The sequence below is a fragment of the Bos javanicus genome, chromosome 5, assembly GCF_032452875.1.
Source record: "Bos javanicus breed banteng chromosome 5, ARS-OSU_banteng_1.0, whole genome shotgun sequence".
In the NCBI taxonomy this organism is placed as follows: Eukaryota; Metazoa; Chordata; class Mammalia; order Artiodactyla; family Bovidae; genus Bos; species Bos javanicus.
Genome location: NC_083872.1, coordinates 86,684,713 through 86,698,560, shown reverse-complemented (window position 1 = coordinate 86,698,560; position 13,848 = coordinate 86,684,713). Strand labels below are relative to the sequence as shown.

At 33.5% G+C, this 13,848-nt stretch overlaps 1 protein-coding gene across 14 annotated transcripts in view; it reads right to left on the bottom strand.

Annotated features, from left to right (window-relative positions):
• SOX5 (SRY-box transcription factor 5) overlaps positions 1–13,848 on the bottom strand; it is a 1,175,689-nt gene that overhangs the window by 447,992 nt on the left and 713,849 nt on the right. The window contains exon 1 of one of the 14 annotated variants that reach the window (XM_061417632.1): positions 1,146–2,236. The exons of the other annotated variants lie outside the window; for them this stretch is intronic. The gene's annotated coding sequence lies outside the window, so the exon portion shown is untranslated. Of the gene's footprint in view, positions 1–1,145; positions 2,237–13,848 lie in introns of those variants that run through there. 14 annotated transcript variants of the gene reach the window in all.

Genomic DNA, 13,848 nt, shown 5'->3' with positions numbered 1-13,848 from the left:
GCCAAGAAATCCTGCCTGCTTGAGGTGTCATTAGCCGATTATTCCAGTTAACTGATCCAACAGAAACATTACCACATCCATTTTTGTCCTATCAAAAGAAGCATATTTTGGTGACAGATTTGAGTGATTAAAAAAAAGAAAGAAAGAAAGAAATGGTGTGAAAGAGAATAGTTAAGGCTGCCCACGAAATCTGCTTATCAGAAGCACAATTCTCTAAAACTTAGACTGGAAGGTTCACCAACTTCAGAAGAGAAGATGTCAAGAAGCTTGTTTCCAAGAGGACTTAACATGGATATGGATTCAGCAACAGGATGAAGAATTTCTTGTTACATGCCATGAAGGACCCCATGATTCTTCTCTATTATCTTTAGTACAAAAATGAAGAAACAAAGGATCTAGCTCTACAAATAAAAATAAAATTAGAATAGTCCTAATTAATTTGTGAACCTGATTTTTTAAAACTGGACATTCCTTGCTTTTCTTTTTTCCAAAAGAACAGTAATCTGGATTACATGTATCAACTATCTCAAAAATTTTTATTAGCAAAGTCCTTTTTCATTGTCCCTCACCATTATATCAAGTAATCAAATTCACCTAAAATAAGCTGTATAACCTCTTTGTTGTGGCTCTTGATTCTAAGATAACTTCTACATGTGAAAGAAAGCAGGGTTATTCTTTCCACTGAAAGTATATCACTTCAGTGAAGAATTCATGGTATTCTACAAAAGGCACTCCCTCTCATTTTTCATTGCTTTCTTTGTCTCCAAGTCCCCTCCTCCCTCTCTCTCTCTGTCTTCTGCTAACTCTTGATCTGGCTCTCTTACTTTTTGGGCAGGCATACATGCATACCTATATACCAGTACAGCTATAAAACTTAAGATGTGAGACAGTGTGCTTTTCCTAAGTAGTGGAAAATACTTCACCTGTTTAATGATGATGACCACTAACAAAGTGTTCTTTTAATTTTCCCATTTTAATTCATAGGCTATTTAGTACCTACAAATCACTCTCTATCATTGTTTAGTAACAAGTTTTATCATCTGTATTTTGCTGCAAAGAAATAAAACTATAATTACAAATCTATCTTTGACAAATAGGCAACAGTGCTTCTGTTCAATTTCACTTGATTTCACAAAGAAGCTCACCTTGAAATTTGTCTCCGAAAGGTTGTGACATTTTCCAGAACCTCAAAGATTCAGTGTCTATTAGATGGCTGTGGAATGCACTGCAAAATAACCAGAGCATCAAGAAGCAGCTGGAGAGGATGGAACCAGGAATAGTCATGGAGCTCCCCAGTGAAACTCCATTGAGTAAAAGAGGAAGGACACTGGGTTGGAGAAAGATTCCTGGGAGAAATAGGAAAACCTGAAGAGAAGCCAGATCAGTCCAGGAAAACACTGAGTGAAAAGCCAAGAAGTCTGAGTAGGGCCGAGCACCAGGGAAACTCACAGCCAAGCTGCCGTGAGTCCTAGCAGCCAAGAAAACTGAGGTCTCAGAGATTCAGTATCTATTAGCAGAGGCCTTTTTGAGCAGATATGTGGATTTTCATGGAGCTCAGTACTTATGTGTGGCCAAAGAATTTTATGGGAACTGATCAGTCATTTTAACTGAAATAGAATTTTTTAATATTAAAGCTCTCCAACTGACACTGGGAAGATGCATAAAGCTTATTACACATCTGAATTTATAAACTTCTTAAAAATATGTTTCTGCATTTTTGTTCATCTCTAAGTCAACACAGGTATAGTATGGAAAACATAAACATATTTTTATAAAGCAATATAAACACTTTTCTTTGATTTTTCAATATTAATTCCATATGCAAAATAGTCATTGATAAATAAGGAAGTTAATGTTGGCTGCTCATGGATACAGTAAAACAGCCTTTTCCTTTGCCTAAATTTCAATTAAAAAAATGTGGCTATCCTTCTGACAATGATCTTAAACATCCCAGGCCTTGTACCTAATAAAAGTTGTAAGCAAGAACTAATAAATAAAAATTTGGACACTTAAAAATCAGAAACTCCAAAGAAAATAGTCTATCATATAAATGTCTTAATTTCTATCAAACGGCACCCTACTCCAGTACTCTTGCCTGGAGAATCCCATGGAGGGAGGAGCCTGGTAGGCTACAGTCCATGGGGTCGCAAAGAGTTGGACACGACTGAGTGACTTAACTTTCACTACTACATTAAATAACCTACTCATTATCAGTTATTACTCATTTATGTAAATAAATGCAATTATGAAAATATTTAATCAAAATTAGAACTGATTGAGTTTTCTGATTTTTTTTGAATCTGCCTTCTAAAAAATAAATGTAGAGAATCTTAACATGAAAAATGTATTTCCAAGAGATGTATTGTAGAAATTCAAAATGAAACAACAGAGAATTTGATACAACCTCCCAGACCGCAGGTCCTTAGATACTGTGGCACATGTTCCTCAAAATATGGATTACTCTTACCTGAAAATTTGTAAAATCAACAAACTAATACAAAATCTTACAAAAATCATATAAAATTATGTTACAAGGAAAGTTACATATGACATGATATAAATGAAATAAAAAAGGTCAGAAGCAAATGTATCATTGAAAAATGTTAAAGTAATAAATGCTGCTCCTACGTCTCCTACCCTTAACAATCTCCTTAATTAAAAAAAAAGTTCAAATTTTTTATTGTGAGCTGAATTATGCTGAGTGGCCAATTAAATAATTAAGGGGTCTTCAAAGTATGAGTCAAAGTTCACAGGTCATGGGTGCAGCATTTTACAATGAATAACCAATATAGAAAAAGTGAAATTAAAGAACAGTGTGAAAGAAAAAAATTTTTTTCCAGAAACAAGGATTCCAACTGATCACACTAATGACACAACAAAGAATATAATTGAATAGCGTAAGTCATGATAACTATACTGGCACATTTTTTAAAATGTGTATGAACCCGTTTTCACCTGAGGATATATAATACCTTTGAAAACAATTTTTAGATACACTATTGTTTTGAGCCCTAACATAACATGACAGCTTATATTGAAACAACTGAAAATGTTAAATTTAGAAATTCTACAGTTAAAAAAAAAAAAAAGCACTGAAGTTTATCAGACTCCATCAATTAGCAGAGAATAATAACAGTTTCATAAGATTAAATCATTATTTAGCATTTCCATTTAATAAAAAGCAACAATCAACAGGCTGTTCACAACCAAAACTTCCCTACAATTTCTCCACTCATCCTCATTCTAACCACACAAAGTCTCTTTTCAATTCAAACCATCCATTCTGGAACTCTTTCTCACCCCTCACAAACCTTAGTGGCATGAAGGGCATTAAAAGTAAGTAAACAACCAATAAATGTAACTATGTTACTGAGTCATGTGGGGAGAGGGCAACCTGCAGAAAAAACAGCTAAGTTGTTCACACTGGTAAAGCCTAGTTTGTTCCATAAACTTTCCAAGAACACTAGGAGAATGCTTCATTTTTAATTCATTCAAACCCATTTAAAATTTACCTGACAGCAGTAATTTGACTAGGTTATTTTTTGCCCTCACAAAATGCCATTTTTATTAATACAACAAGGACAAATATAAGTATGTTCGGCTTGATATTCTGACATGTTTTGAAGATCAGACTACTAGAAACCTACAAAATAAAGCTCTAACTATAGGGGAAAGAATAAAAACTGAAAGAAGTCAGCAACATGGGATCCTGGTGCAGTCCCTCACAAGGAGTAATTTCAAGCATTTCAGTTGATATACTAGTGTCATCAGGACTTTATATAAACTGAATCCTGTGATCATTAATATAAGCCAACATTTATTGGGTACTTACAATATCAAAATGACAGTTCTGAGTTGTCCTGGAATCATCACTTTTAATCTTCAGAACACCTCTATGAAGTAGGTACTGTTCCTAGGTTCACTCAACAAATGAAGAAACTGAGGCAGGCACAGACAGGCCAAGCAACTTATCCAAGGGTATATATTTTGCTTAAGATTGAACCAGGCTTGTAAACTAGGCTATCTTATTCCAGAGCCACACTAATGACCTCTCTAACTGCCTAGGTCTGGAATATGCTACCATTCTTCAACTTCACTTCTCACTCCTCAAAAAGGCTCTAACACACAGAGCAGAATTAATGCCCCATAACATGTACTTTCTTCTCCACTCACAATGTTTACCTTTATTTACTGCAACTGCTTGAAGCCTGTCTCCCTATCAGACTGTAAGTTTGATGAGGACAAGAGTCATATATGCCCAGTTCATCACTAAATCTCCAAACCCAGAACTGTCTAGTATATACAAAGTGTTCAATAAATATTTCATGAAGGAATGCATATTTTACTGTTGCTTTAAAAATCTGTTCTCTCAAGTGCCATTCAGAAATTACATATCAACAATTTGTCATCAATAATAACAGCTAATACATGTTCAGTGTTTGCTATTCTAGGTCCAATTAAAGCACTTTATATTCAATTACTTAACAGCATTTTTTTTACATAAGAGGAAAATGAGATTCAGAGACGTTAAGTAACTAGCTACATATCACACAGTCAGTGAAATAAACAGCCAGGATCTGAACACAGGCCTCTGACTCTACAGCTTGTGCTGTTGTTACTCTAGCTCTTGTTGTTGTTCAGTTGCTAAGTCATGTCCAACTCTTTGCAACCCCATGGATTGCAGCACACCAGGCTTCTCTGTCCATCATTATCTCCCTGAGTTTGCTCAAACTTATGTCCACTGAGTCAGTGATGCCATCCACCCATCTCATCCTCTGTTGCCCCCTTCTCCTCTTGCCCTCAATTCTTACCAGCATCAGGGTCTTTTCCAATGAGTAGGCTCTTCATATCAAGTAGCCAAAGTATTGGAGTTTCAGCTTTAGCATCAGTCCTTCCAATGAATATTCAGGGTTGATTTCCTATAGGACTGACTTGCAGTCCAAGGGACTCTAGAGTCTTCTCCAACAGCACAGTTCAAAATTTAGCATCAATTCTTCAGTGCTCAGTGCTCTTCTTTATGGTCCAACTCTCACATCTAAACATGACCACGGGGAAGACCACTGGGAAAACCACAGCTTTGACTGTATGGACCTCTGTTGGCAAAGTGATGTCTCTTTTTTAAAACACTGTCTAGATTTGACATGGCTATTCTTCCAAGGAGCAGGTGTCTAAATAGGATGCAACCTCTAAATAGGAGTGATTTTCCAATTCTTACACACTCTGTTTGAATAACTGCTTCATGTCATAAAGCAGCTAGAGTATTGGAAAATATTGCTAACAAAAAGATCTCTATTCCATAATCTTAAAATATTTATTAAGTAGAAGGCAATGGCAGCCCACTCCAGTACCCTTGCCTAGAAAATCCCACGGATGGAAGAGCCTGGTAGGCTGCAGTCCATGGGGTCACTAGGAGTCGGGCACGACTGAGCAACTTCACTTTCACTTTCATGCACTAGAGAAGGAAAAGGCAACCCACTCCAGTATTCTTGCCTGGAGAATCCCAGGGACGGGGCAGCCTGGTGGGCTGCTGTCTGTGGAGTCGCACAGAGTCGGACACGACTGAAGCAACTTAGCAGCAGCAGCAGAGTTAAACAAGAGAAGTTCATACTTATCTCTTAATTTCTTCCAAATTTAAAAAATATGTTAAAAACTTTAAAAAAGATTATTTCTGATTTTCAAGATGTGGGAATGGTGAATGAAGAATGAGGAAAAGACCTGAATTTGTTTTGACTTCTAGCATTATTTTCATAAAGAGGGAACACTGTGGTTATAAATTCCAGGCTAACAAAATATACTTTTATGGTGCTATTACATAGATTTGTAATCAATATTTTTAAATTATTACCTGAAAAAATTTGGGTATTTTTGGGCATCTTCAGAGTAGACTTTATGGATAAGTTGTCATAGTTTCTTGGATTAAGGAGGTCCTATTTTCTCAACTAGTACCAACAAACACCAAACTCTCTACAAGACAAATCACAGTGGCTTGGATAGCTTTCTGATGATAGAGAGTATCTCTTAAAATCTAAGCCAAGGAAAAAAGAAAAGTCTCCATGAATTTGGTACAGAGAATTTGAACTTCAAGGTAGCTACTTCTGATACATATAATTATAGTCTTGTCTGATTTTTTAAAAGAGAATGGTATAATACCCATCTTTAAAATCTGTATGTAATCTGAATCTAATCATGAGGACACAACCAGACAAATTCTGATTGTGAAATAACTATATGAGATTAAAATAATGTCAAGACAAAAGATAGCAGGATATTATGTACAATTAAAAGGCACCTAAAGAGATATGGCAAGTAAAGGCAATAACTGATGCTTGACTTGATCCTAGATTTAAAGAGGGGAAAAAAAAAAAGCTTTAAAACAGCATTATTGAGACAATTAGAAAATATGGGCCATATCAAATAATATTACTATATTAATGATACTTCTTGGATGTTCTGTTATTGCCATTATGTAGGAGAATACCCTCGTTCTTACCACTATTAGCCAGCAATTTACTTTATTTTCAAAAAAGAAAAAAAAAAAAGCAAAGGGGCCAGAAGTTAATAATTAGGGTGAAAGAATACAAATGTTCACTGTGTGACACATTCAACTTTTTCATAGATTTGGAATTTTCTGAAGTAAAGGAAATATTAAGAAGAATTCTGTATCTCTTAATAATTGTGATTTTTTTTTTTAGATTATCAGGCTATTTTTGGTTGCAAGAAATTTTCAAAAAGATTTGTAAAATCAAAAATTTTCCAGCTTTTATGAGTTAGATTTGACATCATAAGCTATAAGTGCCTAGATGTTGTCATAAATAGCAGCTTTAAAACAGTTATACCTACACAAAAACCATCAGTTTGGGAAACACTTTAGCTTTCAAAGGAAAAAAGAAAAATCAGTGCTTTTACATGATACTCTTGTATCGATAAAGTGATAAACTGTAGACTTTTTATTCCTGCTCTTGCCACTCCTGCTCATTCATTTATTCACATTGGTGTGTACTTTCATGTTGCCAAATTATTCACATATTAAATATTCACCAAATATTTTAAAATGAAAAAATCAAGATGGGAATGTTTCTGTGTCTACATCATTCTAAATGTAGATGTACTACTAAATCATATGAAAGCATATAAAATCAACTGTTAATTTATTTCACTTATAATTTGGGGTAATTTTTAAAGTGAAATCAACCCAGAGGGCCCAATGAGATGCCGGATTGTTCAAAACGTGCAAACAAAACAGTTATCACAGTGGACAATAAATAACAGATAGCCTTAACATGCTTCAAATGAAGATAGCCACTAATGGTGTACTATACCAAACTCTATGATCTCAATATGATGCTCTGCAGGTACTTGAGCAGATCCAAAAAGTGTTTTCTGAGGAAACTTCTTGCTTTGTCTCTATGTAGTCTTAAATCTAGAGTCAATTTAAGGACAGAGGTGGGAGTGCCCTCAATATAGGCAAGAATACAACTCAGTCAAGAAGTGATTGTTCCTCATCTCTTAGCAACAGCCTGGATGTAAAAACTGTTATTTAAAGGAGAGAGTTTAAGGGACATGTTAGCCTTTTCTTAGATCTCTGCCAGTATCCTTTCACCAGGAAATCTACATACCTGGCAAACATTAGTTTAGCTACTTATAGAAATGCCTTCCTTCACTTAAGTTAGTTATCATTCAACATTCTTTCTCTATCTAGTCTCTACTAAAAATGGCAATGTGAAGAATGCCTTATGAATCTTCTGCAGTATTTCTATTGAAGACAATTTACAAATTCATAAATTACTCCCTTAGACATCAGGGTCCCCTAAAACAATTGAGATTACTGATTAAAGCTTTTATTCTTATCAGAATATGATAACCATAAACCTCATAACTGTTAGGAAACACAGAGCTATTCTTAGACAAGATTTTAGAAATAATTCTCTTTCCTTATTTTATGTCTATACATCTACACACACTTTATAAAATATATATATACTGTGCATAATATATGCATTATATATAACTGTATAAAATGTGTATAATACATTCTATATAAAATATATTTATATGATATGTAAAATAAAAGTGATTCTATGATGTGAGTACTTTATCTTTTAATAATTTAATCCATTTAGGAAGTATCTGAAGTTCTAATGAATCCTATACAAACACTGGCTTCAGAATTATTTACTAAGGACTTAATGTTTTAGTATGCTATCTGATGTCATTTGCCATATTATTTGAAATGTTCTTAGAATTCCTTCTATATGATTAAAATTTGAAGAAATAATAATCACTACTTGAGCAAACCAAATTATATATGTTTTCTTTAATATTTAAGCAGCAAAATGATCTAAATGGTGGAATTATTATAATCTCCATTTCACAGATAAAGAAATTAAGGCCTGGGGAGTTTATGTCATTTGCAAAAGTCACATAGCTAATAAGTGGTGAAGTTGTAGAATAAATTTTAGCAGTCTAATTCCAAGGTCTACCAGTAACTAGAGCTAATAAGTACTGAGAAATCAGAGAGCACCAGAAACCATAGCCATATCTACACATGGAAAAAACACTTAAAAGATCCAACACATAAAACAGAGATCCATGGAACAACTCATGTCTATATTATCATATATAAATTTAATAGTGAAACTGGAAAATCTGTGTAGTAAAACCACAAGGTTCATCTCCATTTCCAAATGCCTTGTTATTCCCAGGAATCTGTAATTTTTTTACCTGTCACATACCTGGTTGAGTTTTCTACTCAAAATTACCAATACTTCTGCCTGCTACCCAATAAAATCAGTATAGGTCATAGCTACAAGTTAGATCAAAGGATCAATATCATATTAACTATTTACCAATTCATCACAAATTTCCATATAAAATCACCATATAAAACGTGAACACTGACATACTTAAAAATTACAGTAAAGAAGCTTGTTGCCCAATTAAGATAGCAAAAACTAATCAGATATACTTTCTGAATGAAGGCACTGCCTGTCCATAAAGACATACGCAGTATGTAGTCCACTGTAAAGGATTTGAGAAAGAGATATTTGAGAAATTTTATATGTTACATTTCTCACAGTAAGGAATTTCCCTCTATAACGTGCACTGAAAATTGGTATCTCTCAAAAATAGTTCCAGGGAACCTTTACCAAGAAACCCTTTATATAATTGTCCAGATGTCTGGATTTCACCACCTAGCACTTTGTGCCATGAATGAATTCATCCTGAGAGGGAAAATTAGAAGTCTATATCACAATCATTATATGTTATTTATTTACAGTGTCTGCAATTTGTGAGTTACTCAGCAACTAAAATGATTCCTGGCAAAATAGGTACATGAAATACATTTGTTCAGTGAATAAAGACATTTCTAACAGTAAAATAAATGATAATTATAAAGTTATGGAAGTGGTTTATTATCAAGATCAGTACTACACTTTCATGGTTGAAAGTGAGGTCTCTGGAGCTGGACTGTTTCAGTTGGTACCCCAGTTCTGCCACTTTTTACCTGTGACAAATTAGGCAACTCTCTCTGTTTCATCTTCTTCATTCATGAAATAGAGATAAGATTTTTGTGAGGCAGTCTGGGCACACACTGAATGTTACTGTTATCTTTATAGATAAAGAGCTTGGATAACATCTTGAGGGTCAAGTTTAGAAACTGTGTGAAGTATTAGCTGGAATGCAAAAAGAGAAGGTATTCCTACTTACCACCAACTTCTTTACATCCAGTGAAGAAATTACAGACATACTGCACTTCATAAAAGTAAATAAAATTGTACCTTTCAAACATATAATCTCCAAAATAATGCAAACAATTCCTAGGCAAACATCTTCTTTTCCATTGTAACTCCACAGAAGTTTGGAGAAACTGACAGTATTCACTGGGTAAATGATATAAGCATCTATGAAAGTCAGTGTTACTATTAGGGCTTTTTTAAAGTGATAAAATTTCACCTTCTTGTAGAAGAAAGCTAAGAAGGAAGACTGTTAATAAAAACTTAAATCTTTCTGATGCACTGCCATACTTTTGAGCTGTTAATTACTGGAATCTAGACAGAGGTAGACGCTTTAATTTCCCTCCCTCCACAGAAAGGCATAAAACAGCATCTTTCAATAGGAATATAATGTAAGCTACAAATATGAGCCACATATTTAATTTGAAATTTTCAAGTTGCCACACTAAAAAAGTAAAAAAGAAACAGGTGAAAAGACTTTAATCATTTTATTTAAGCCAACATATCCAAGTGTTACCATTTCAATACATAATCATATTTAAGAAATCTTAGTAAGGTATTTTACATCCTTTCATTCAAACCAAGTCTTCAAAACTCCAGTGTGTATCTTGTACTTACAGCAAATCTCAATTCAGATCAGCCCCATATCAAATGCTCAATGGTTGCATGTGGCTAGTGGCTACCATATTGGAAAGCACAGGTACAGACGGATTCTGAGAACATTTCTTTATACTTTTCACTAAATTACGTATTTCTTCTGCAAAAGCTAAAAAGGTCTCAATATATCTATGCTAATTCATACAGTGCAGACAAATCAGTAAGCTAACACATTTTACGAACTCAATTTTCCATATGTTTACAATATAAAATATACTTCAGATAAGGAAAATACAGTAGGTCAAATGACTTAAGTCAAAAATTCATTTTTTGCTTACTACGTCCTAAGTACCAGACAATAACATCTCTTACCTGCAACTCTAGACATCTATAAACTTCTAGTATATAATATTCGCCAATATCATTTTAGTGAGAATTTCTCCTATACCTTTAAAGTAAATGAAATGGGTCAAACAATTAGATTTTGCTTATAGTCTGCTGTCAGTAGTATGATTTTCCCTTACTGAACTAGTGACGAAATAGCACCGGCCTGATTTAATACTATAAATTCAGAACAAATGGGAAAGCATTAAAATCAGAAGTGCTTCTGGACCATTAACTTCCATGCTGATTTGACATGCACCACAGTATTCAGGCAACAGACTCAGGAATATAACCTATTCCTAAAGCAAACAGTATTTTATCTCATAACCATCTGGGGTTCTCCTCCTAAGGGCCACTTGCATAGGGCTGTCTGGTATATTTTAGCCCTAAAGACCTACTTTAGCAAAACCCACTTTGCTAGGAAAAGACGACTGACATAGAAGAGATTATGGAGAGAACAAAATTTTGGCCGGGGACGTTGCTTTCATTCTTTAGCTGAAGAAAATCATTGGTTATATATGCTTGCAAAACCCTATGGTTTTTCTAAGGTACCAATAAAAGTGATAGCATTCATAACGTGGACAGTGGTCTCTTTCATATATCGCCTATAGTCACAAACTTAAGTGCCAAGCAGATGGTTGAAATCTGTTTTGTATAAAATGTGTGCTTTTTTTCCCCCAACTGTGTTCTTTGTATTCATATTCAGCCTAGGTTTGAGCCATCAAAACACTGGCACTATGTCGATCATTAGCAGCATTTTAGACAACTGGCAAATAAGGTATTCACTGTTCTCCACAAAATGTTCAGCTAATATTTCCCAGATGTATAATTAAGGCAAAAGATCATCTTCTTAAATTGGTATCAGCACTTTGGATGGCTTCTGGCTTTCAACAGATTTTATCAGTGGAAAACAATTTTGTATCAAAAATAAGGGTTCTGTTTCTGAGGTGTTTTTGTTTGCATATTATAGAGCTGCCCATAAAGAGAAATCTATAAATTTCCCCAAGCTTTACCTATGGTCTAAAGGAACAGGTAGCTAATACAAAATGAGTCATGCTATTTTTACTATAAAAATCTATGATTTGCATAAGTAAGTTTCCTCAAGTTATTTAAAATTTTCTAATTTTCAAAATATGTGTATAAATAGTAATTTAAAAATCAACAGTGTGTGACCTTTTTACCTTAACAGAAAATCATTTTTTGTTGTCCAATAATTTGTTCTATATAATTGTTTTTATGATTTTACACAAATAAATGAATTTTAATTTGCATAGGTTAAGGCATAGGAATAGGTTTAACCAGAAAATTCATTCCTTAAATACTTGTTATACAGATTTCATGCAAAAAAAAAAAAAAAAACTTTTGATGTATCAGATTTCCTACACATAAAATAGGAAGAGATGTGCTTTTAGGATATTTCATAAGTAGCAGTAAGCAGTCAGAGGAAACTATAGCTATATTGCTGCTATTTAGGTACAAGTTACCTGGGATCAATAATCATAAGTACATATAAAACCATTATACTTGTCTTAATTACAAATTTTTAAAAATAAGTCAATAAATTTCTTACACATATTTTATATGCTAAAATAATTTTCAAATATAAAACAAAAATATACACTTTTCCTTGACATTCTGACCATTTTATATTGTCCAGAATTAAACCTAATTTTCAAAGTTTGAATTCAATGGCTTGCATTCAGAGATATCCAAATATTTTTATAAATTTTCATAAGTTTAAGATGCCTCATTAGCATCAGAGGATAAATAATTTTATACTCATTTTAAAGCCCATTTTATAGATGTATGGCTAAAACCCAAAAAATTTAAGTGACTTATACATCATAAAGTTTTAATTCTTGATTTAGAAACTCTAGGAACATATGCCAACTTTGTATATCACTAAATGCTGGATTATAAAATATATTAGCAGTAAGTTGCCCAACTGGGATAACTTCCAGATTTTCTTTCTTGTTTAACAGTAGGAAATTTGCACATTTCCCTCCCTCTAAATGTAATTCTGGTTCAATATGGTTCTTTTCTGCTTTTTTAAATTTTTTAAGCATCATTTATACCTGTTTCAGAAGCATAAGAGAAAAAAATCTATTCCTTATTCCTAAATTAAACTGGCAGGAATAGAATAAAAAAAAATTTACCATCATAATTATTAAGCAAATAATTAATTTTAACATCTACTTAATACCTATGTTATCTCAAATATATAAATCTATATTTGAAATTTACAACTCATTTGTACAGAGACTTCCTGATACCATAGTCATATTTTCAAAATGTAGATAACACAGAAGGTCATTGGGTATGTAGTCAAAGATTATGTAACTGATAGTATTTTGTTGTTTAGTCGCTTCAGTTGTGTCCGACTCTTTTGCAACCCATGCACTGCAACCCTCCAGGCTCCTCTGCCCATGAGATTCTCTAGGCAAGAATAAATTTCTCCCCAAAATATTGTGTTTTTAGAAAAGCACAAAATCTGCCAAACGTAAGATGTTAGCAATATATGATGCTTGCCCCTCTCAGATTATATAGCTTTTTAATGCATCTTTCATTGGCTGTTCCTCTACTTCTTGCTTCCTACTGACATTGCCAACTACTAATGCATGTTAGGTTGACTGGCCTGATGCTAATACTAATAGTTGTCTAATTTATTTTGAGAACCACTTAAAATTTTTCTTTGGACTACCTGTTTGCAATCTTAGTTGATCTTGCCACTTTCCAGGCCAATGTTTTATTTATTCATATAAAGACATACACTGTTCAGAGCTATCCACAACCCCCCCACCACCGTTGTCCTAATGCTCTACTGTCCAGTCTTAGTTTTCTTATTTTATCTTATTTTTGTAAACAGACTTTCAGCTCTTTGATTTAAAATGCCACTCTCCTGCTTTTTATATCCCCCCAGTGCCTTGTTTAACAATCTATATAACATATATATATATTTTTTTTAATTTTTTTATTTTTTACAATACTTGTAAAAGTTGAGGATAGGAATCTGATGCACCTGAGCGTTTCAAACATCTGGACTGTGAATCTTTTTTGAAACATTTAGATTCAAAATAGTCCACAGCATATTTGAGTACTTAATACTGAGTAAGAATTATACATACTACTTAGA